The 8,808-nt window shown below is 33.0% G+C and overlaps 2 pseudogenes; both read right to left on the bottom strand.

Moving 5' to 3' along the window:
• Positions 1-727: 727 nt before the first annotated feature.
• LOC128173026 (uncharacterized) lies at positions 728-4,655 on the bottom strand (annotated as a pseudogene).
• On the bottom strand, positions 4,551-6,744 carry LOC128173027 (uncharacterized; annotated as a pseudogene).
• Positions 6,745-8,808: the final 2,064 nt, after the last annotated feature.

Here is an 8,808-nt window from a genome sequence, read left to right as displayed (position 1 = left end):
ATTATAACTATGCAACCAGTTTTTTCCTAACATGTGTGGGAATAGAGGAGAATATTTTTAAAAATTTGGCTCTTTTTTTGCAAATTTGGCCCCACATGTGGCGCCCCGGGGGTAGTAGAGCCATGAATTTTACAATTTAGATTCCTCTCACCATAGAAATGCCTCACATCAAAAATGGTAATAATCAGCCCTGTAGTTTTTAAGAAGAAGTTAAAAATGTAAAATTGTTAAGGCACGATGCACGATAACGGACGAAAACGGATTGCAATAAACTCAGGTGACCTAAAAATTGCTAATTCATCAAATTGTGGATAGATAGACCAAGCAACAAAGATATATCACCTGAGCTGCTTTTAGTCTTCTTGGCTGCAACTGGGCTTGCAAGAACTTTAGTTCCATTATCATATTCGATCGCAAAGAAGCACTCTGTAATAACAATATCATGAATATCTTACTTTGCAAATACTAAGGACAGGCATGCATAAAACGTAATGAAAAGAGCAAACATTATGGATGGGTTTTAATTATTAAACGATGCAAATCAATGTACCATTGTCATCTTAAAGAAAGAAAGAAAATTATTGAGAAAAGTTTTTATCATTTCAATAATTTGACTTCTATTACCCCCCCCCCCACCACTACCACACACAGATTCACACAAATAAAAAAAAAGACTGATCACCTTGTGGTGTAACATCCGATGCATTTGCATTTCCACTCTATATATAGGGTTTGGACATCAAATCTTCTTCAGTCACATGTGATTCAGGTGCTGTACTTGGACCTTTAGGATTGTGCACATGTAACTCCAACACTCACCCTTTTAGATAAAATTTCAAAAATGTATACAAATACAAAAATTATTTAATGAAGAAAAAAGAAAAAGAAATACATAAACAGTGATTTACCACACTAAAGCACTGCCCATATGCAAATGTGGGGGTATTTTACCCAGTTTTAAGCTTAAGTGTAAATTTTCCCTTACATGTAAATAATCCCTTTTACAGTATTGAAAGTGGTACTCAGTAAATGTTATTAAACACTTTACATTTTCATTACTATCTGAACATTTCTTGAAAGTCAAATGGAATTGTGCACTACAGCCTCTGTCACAAGTCACAAGGATATAACTCCATCTATACATTGTCATTCAAAAGCCAGAAGCCTAACACCTAGCTGCAATAATGTATCCCTCTCCTGTATTTTTTTTTTGGGGGGGGGGGGAGGGGGGGGAGTAAACATCAGTTATAAAAAATCGGAGAGGGCTACATTGTTGCAGCTACATATGTATGACTATCCTATTATCAAACAAGAAAAACATTCACAAAATAGATTGAAACAAACCTATCAAGTTGACTTCTTTCATCACAGGAACTGAGAGAGGGAAAACAATGGTATGGAACTGCAAAAGATCAAAGAATCGTTATTGCATAAATAAAGTTTAACAAAAGAAATATTTTAAAGAAACAGTTGCCCCTTTTGTGGCTTTATCAATCTTAAAATGATTACTTTCTTTCACAAGTCAAAATTAATTATTCTTACTAGACTTTGACCCGTGCGTGCACGGGTTGACATTGCATATGATATCGGACATTCACTACATCGACGCACCGTATTGTTTACAATTACAGAACCAAGCTTTAAGCCTACAATAATGCTATTAATTTCACTACACTCTGCTTAGTTATAATAATCTGACAGGAATGCCTCCCATATACCCGTAATGTAGCAGAAAATTGCAGAATCGCTCCGAATCGATTTTTGAGAAAAATAATGAAGTTGTATTGAAAATAACAGTCAAATTATTCATAACAAACCATTCTGAGGCTGTAAATACTTTTCATCTAAATATTTCATTCATATTATTGAAGGAATCAACACTTTTTTGCTCGCTTCAAAATTACACACCATGTTGATATTCGGATCTCTTGGTATTTTACTCTAACACAGTGTATTTATATTTAGGAATATTATTACATATAGGAGAATTTATTACATCCATTACATTCCACTCATATCATGGAAATCAAATGCATTATCACAGCATTAGGGAGACCAGACAAACATGTTAATTGTTATACATAATAACGTTGCAACTTTGATTCTAATTCATTTACTTTGTTCAAAATGCTCACTGTTTTCTCTGAGGTTCAAGATGTCCTGTTTTTCCATTGCGTTGCGGCTAGCTCTCAATAAATCTGTGGTGGACTCTGTATAAAAGTACTAATATATTGTATTGTAAATACAAGCTTCAACATTTACTTTTTAAATCATTGCAAATTTTATTCCTTATGACTAATTAAAATTACTATTACAAATATATTACCGGTACATCCATTACATTCCACTCATATCATGGAAATCAAATACATTATCCCAGCATTAAGGAGACCAAGCCCCAGGATCACATAATAACATTGCAACATTTAGTTTAATTCATTTACCTTGTTCAAAATACTCAGTGTTTTCTCTGTGGGTCAAGATGTCCCGTTTTCCCATTGTGTTGCGGCTAGATCTCAATGAATTTGGGGTGGACTCTGTAAAAAGTACCAATATATTGTATTGCAATTTCAACTCTCTAAGTTTACTTCTTTATATCATTGCTAAGTTTATTCCTAATGATTAATAAAAATAAATATAACAAATATATTACATCCATTACATTCCACTAATATCATGGAAATCTAATGCATTATCACAGCATTAGGGAGACCAGACAAACAATTTTATTATACTTTCATGTTAAATGTTAAATACTGAAATCTGATTGGTTTAGACGCAGTTGGTAATCCGTTCTATTACCCTCAGCGTTAGCAACACACTTGGCAATTGGTAACACAACGAACTGTTACATGCGCTTAAATTATGAGCGTACGGTTTGTCGTAGAATTTACTTCATTTCTAAATAAAAGCAGTAAAATTTTCTTTAGAAATAAGACATTCAGTAAAATAAAATGAATAGTGCCTGTTTGGGAGGGTATCTATTGAAATTGACACCCCTCGAAAACCATTGTCAACCTCCGCTCACTGCTTTACCTTAGGGTCAAGCTGTCCTGTTTTTCCATTGTGTTGCAGCTAGATCTCAATGAAACTGGGGTGGGCTCTGTAAAAAAGTACCAATATATTGTATCATAAATACATGCTTCTAAGTTTACTTCTTTATCTCTTTGCAAAACTTATTCCTAATGACTTATACATGTACTTATAAGTATAACAAATATATTACATCCATTACATTCCACTCATATCATGGAAATCAAATGCATTATCACAGCATTAGGGAGACCAAGCCCCAAGATCACGAGCAATCTTAGACTTGAGTAGTAAATTGTACACTGCCAGTGGCGTAGCTACCATGTATGCTTATATGCCTGAGCATGCACATCATTTGGGGGAAAAATCAGTAAAACAATAAATAAAGAAAAAAAAAAATATAAAAAGAATTCAAGTATTAAGGTCCATACTTAGTTATTCCATCAGCCCGTTTCCGTCACTCGGTCCTACTTTATCCGAAATCAATGCTAAACAAAGACGTATTAAGCACCAAATATAGCCACACAATATGGTCTTAAAGTACCGTATTAAAGAAACAGTACACAATGCATGTACCTAAAAAGGCAACTATTTATTTTGCAGTTGAACTTAGTTTTACACATTTTAAATTTCCCCGATAGAATATCACAGCTTTATTGAGATATTCATTACCATAAACTATGTGAAAATGAACTTAAGAATAAAAGCTTTGAGTGGGTCAAAGGCAAATGTCAAAAAAAAATTCTTCTTTTAACTTTTAATAAGTTTTGTGATATTATTTTATGCCTAAACTATAGCCAAAACAATTTTAACTGCCTAAAAATAGGCTTAAATAGTAAGCATTCCTTTCAATTTCTGCTTTAATTTTTGGTGTTAAAAATCGTCAGAATCCATGAGCTTCCAGGGGCTTTCACCCCCTGGGCTTTGTCCTGGACCCACTGGGGGCCTCATGGTGGCCCCCACACCCCCTGCCATTTTAAGCATGCACTTCGTTTCAGGTCTAGCTACCCAACTGACTGTATTAATGTTTCTTGCTTAAAAACATAATAACATTGCAACATTGAATTTAATTCATTTACCTGCTTCAAAATGCTCACTGTTTTCTCTGAGGGTCAAGATGCCCTGTTTTCCCATTGTGTTGCGGCTAGCTCTCAATGAATTTGGGGTGGACTCTGTAAAAATACCAATATATTGTATTGTAAATACAAGCTTCTACGTTTACTTTTTTAAATCATTGCAAATTTTATTCCTAATGATTAAACAAAATAAATATAACTGTTACAAATATATTACATCCAGTACATTCCACTCATATCATGTAAATCTAATGCATTATCACAGCATTAGGGAGACCAGATCAACATGTAGATTGTTATACACAACTACATTTCAAAGTATATCTAGTTAATATAAATGGATTAACTTTAGTCTGAATTAAAATGACTGGGCTCTCAGCCTCTTGTTCTTTCAGGTATTTTTTGCAAAGTGAAAATGGACTGCAGATGCATAATTATTCTTTAAATAATAACATTACCCAAAACCTTCTTATTTTCATCTGATTCAGAATCAGAACTTGGCGAGTAGTTTGATACACTAAATGGGTCAGAATCCACATCAGAGGGAACTGAAAGAAATTAAAACAATATTATAAATTATGAAATTTTCTTTCATAAACATTCATCAATTATTAGTTTACCACATTTGGTAATTGATGTTTCTTTTTTATAAATCTGACAACAGACCACTGATTAAATCAAACTTTTCAGCCATGGTACAAAAACAAGACTGTACCAATATTTAGTGAAAAATGAATTCCAATTCAGATTGATGCTTAAATTAACTAACCTAATCTGATAATTCTATGTAAATGTATATTTTTCAAGAAGTACATTCTGTAAACAATTTGCAAAATATACATATTTACTACAGAAACAGACTTTGTAATTTATCTAACAAAAAACAATTTTGTTCTGCAAAGGAGACCCTCCACATTAGTGACAGATTCACAATGCACACTGACTTATATTAATAGCTTTTTGTTGGCATTGATGTTAGCGCGAGTGGGTCATGATGTGGGAAGAAGTTGGGGTGACTGGAGAAAACCCACGTGTCCAAGCAGGCGACCAATGTACCATATCATATACAACAACTGTCGATCATGGGGATTAAACTTGGGTCGCAGTGGTGATAAGCAGGTGCATTGTCCACTGCACAACTGGACACCTCTTTCAAGCTTTTAATTTAATAGTGCTTGATAATGAAAACAAAATAAATCTATTCAGGTCAGCACAAGAACCGTATATAATGTTAAAATTGAAAGAAAATCAAACAACTATAAACAAAATAAAGTGAAATAAAACCTAACAAAACCATTACCAAAATCAAAAGGATCACAGCCTTTTCTGAAATCAATCAATTGAAAACTAGTACCGGTAAAAACATGTACATGAACAGGGGCTAGTGTTGTCACGATGATTGAATTTCAATCAATGATCAGTTGAAAAGGTTGTCGATTTATCATAATCGATTTTAGATTTTATAATCAATTATATTCAGTCTGGGTTTATTACATTAATATTATACCTATCATTTTGTTTTCTAATCTGTATTGAATGAAATAAAACTGTTGTGAGCTGGGGGTTTTCTTCAATCTCAAAAGATGTGCAACATTCTACCTAATAAAAATACAGCAAAAGTCTTATACGCTTTTAAAAGGAAGTGAAAATAGCACTTATATATTTTAGATTATACATAGCATAAAATTTAGTGCCCCATATTATTGAATTTAATATAATTTGTTACCGATTCGATTATTGACCGATCATCAGATGGCAAGAGACAACCAATTCTGCTGATTAATTGATCACGATTTTTAACCTATTTAACAACACTAACAGAAGTTTTAGGCTTGTTTTTCAATAAAAACATATAAATTATCTATTCTGATACTTTTTAAATTCTTGAGAAAAACCTATTTTTTAGATTAGTTTAAAACAAATCAATGTACGAAAAAATGCAAAAACAAAACCAAAGCCAGATAACAAGATATCCAAAGCCTGATTGTAAATCACTAAACTCTCTCTTAATAATTATTTTTTGTGTATAATTAATCCAACCATTTTCCTACCTTGCTGCGCCACCGCAAGCTTTTCCCATCACAACCATAGTCATATACATGAAGTATCTCTTCCCCAACCACAATGTCTCTCTTAGCAAACAATCATAGGTATTCCCTTCCATTAAACACTCTGAGTTTATGGTGGAGTTTGCATCGTCCTTGCCATCATTTACAAACTGGCAGATACATGTATGGTTGTTCACTCCTGACAGCATCAATACTACAGTGTACATAAAAAGAAATCAAACCTTAAATAAGAAGCATATAATTACTGGTATTTTTGCTTGACTTAATTAGAATTGTTTATAGTTATTTCTAGAAACATTACTGCCATACATAAATGTTAAAATATTACATTTAGCTGCAGGTCTGTATCTCCTGGTCTGAAAAAAAAATTTGGATAAACGTTGCTTCAATTTTTTTTTTTACATCAGGAGCTACATACCTCCAGCTTCATGTAAATATGTATAAATCATATTACCAAAGTTCTTTTCCATTATATTTATAGATAAATATTTTGTTTTCTGTGCTTGTCTTCAGTCTCTCCTCCCCATCCTGTCCTTTTAATGTTTCTCCTGCAGGAGAAAATCTCCAGACATGACTGGTTGTGCTAATAACTCCAAAACCTACATTAAAACCACACGCACCTGTGTGAAAGCATTGTTTATATGCAAAGAAAACTTTTGGATTCATAAACATCTACATTAAGCCCCATTCACAATTGGCGAACGAGCACTTTACAACTCTTTGCGATCGGAATGTTTTAGATTCGCACGAGCTCTCTCATATATTTCATGAGGTCTCGCATTTGTTGCATGCGTTTTAGTGCTTGCATCAAGTCTCCTTAAAAATTGTGGACATGCACACTATTCAGACGCGACTGAATGCGATCCAAATCATCGCAGTGCAATGCACGAACAATATATAGAACGAACATTTTACAACATTTTGTATACTCGCAAGAGTGCAGGTGCATGATTTTTAAAGGTCATAAGATGAATCGCTGCTGTAGAGAGAGAGAGAGAGAGAGAGAGAGAGAGAGAGAGAGTTGAATGTGATAATAGTCTACCATATATCATATGTGCATGTTCTAGTGAGAACATACATTAAATTGGTAAACAACAAAATATTTACAACCATCGACCATTTCTAATGCTATCATGTATGAAACATGTCATGTTATTCTAATAAATCAACAATTACAGGGGGAAGGGCGCCCCGGGTGCGCATAAACATTAAAATTAATACAAGTATCAAAAAGTAGTTTTAAAAGTGTTGCTACATTGGTCATGCTTCTGTATTGAATGTTCTTGAGAGCACATTGTGCACAACGCTGTGTAATCAAGACATACATGTTTTGCCTGGTCAACAGATCACACTCAGCCCAACGGGAATCTGCAGACACATTGTTTACATTATTATTAATCATCAAAAGCCAAAAATTTTACAAACCTGATAATATCCGAAAAGCCAAACGAGAGTGATACTATGATGTCACATTTGTAAATGTGGGTCACAATTGTAAATGTGGGGTGAGCATCCCGGTTGTAAACATGGAGGCCTGACTATCTTACCTATAATAAGTCAATTCGTACATAGAATAGTCGGCTATCTTTCCACTATACAAGTGAAAAAGAGCAACTGATCTTAATTTGCTTTTAATTCATTTAGGTAACAAGGGGTACATGTACATAAATCTACATTACGTACATAATTAATTTAAAATAATATTACTGGTACATATAACTGTAATATAGAAAATTCTTCATGTCGATCTATTTACATAAAGCGACATTCTTCGGTTAACTTTTCTGTCCATTTTCAATAAACTAGCTATATAATTACAGGGATTTTTCAGCCTTTTTTTATTTTGAAAATGCCAATTTTTTTGGAATTGGGAAAATTGTATCGACAATTTCATGCAGTTGGGAGAAATCATATGTTGCATACATCATGATTTCTGAATTTATTATCATAATGGAAAATCAAAGAGCTAGACTTTAATTGAATAGAATCTAATTAACTTCACAATATAGATATATGTATAATATTCCTATATTTAGTTATTAGAACAAGTCTTTTTCCCTGAAATAAACATCTTCAACACTGGTCATAAAAGTATTACATTATTAAGAATTTATCAACATCCCCTTTTAAATTGAGAATGTATTTTTCTGTTTGAAATATTTCATAACATTTACCTTTTACTTTTATATCAGTCTAGTGTGTGTAAAAAAAAACATGTACCATTTACAGTACTGTACTGTATACCACAAAATAACGATGTTTTAGAAAAACAGAGGAAAATCGGATTAAAAGTTGGCGATGTTTACAGCGTGTTTGGAAACTTTTATGACTGCAGTTTTGCTAAATGGGTTTAATCATTTGTTAATACTGAACATTTATGGACATTCTGGTTATTTTACGACGTATTTTTTGATAAGAAATAAACATAAGAACTATTTACCAGTTGGGGAAAAATACTGCTATACTAATTGGGATCATAATTTGGACAGCTGCTGAAGTGAACTTATTTCCAATTGAGAATGGGGACGACTTTTGCTCTGGAGAAGGTACTGATAAATCCTTGAATTACATATTACATCAAACGTACAGTGGAAATGAAAATCATGCTTTTATTGTTAACTTCGTTTCGA

Source organism: Crassostrea angulata, chromosome 2 (genome assembly GCF_025612915.1).
Source record: "Crassostrea angulata isolate pt1a10 chromosome 2, ASM2561291v2, whole genome shotgun sequence".
Taxonomy (NCBI): domain Eukaryota; kingdom Metazoa; phylum Mollusca; class Bivalvia; order Ostreida; family Ostreidae; genus Magallana; species Magallana angulata.
This window is presented reverse-complemented; position numbering and strand designations above follow the sequence as displayed.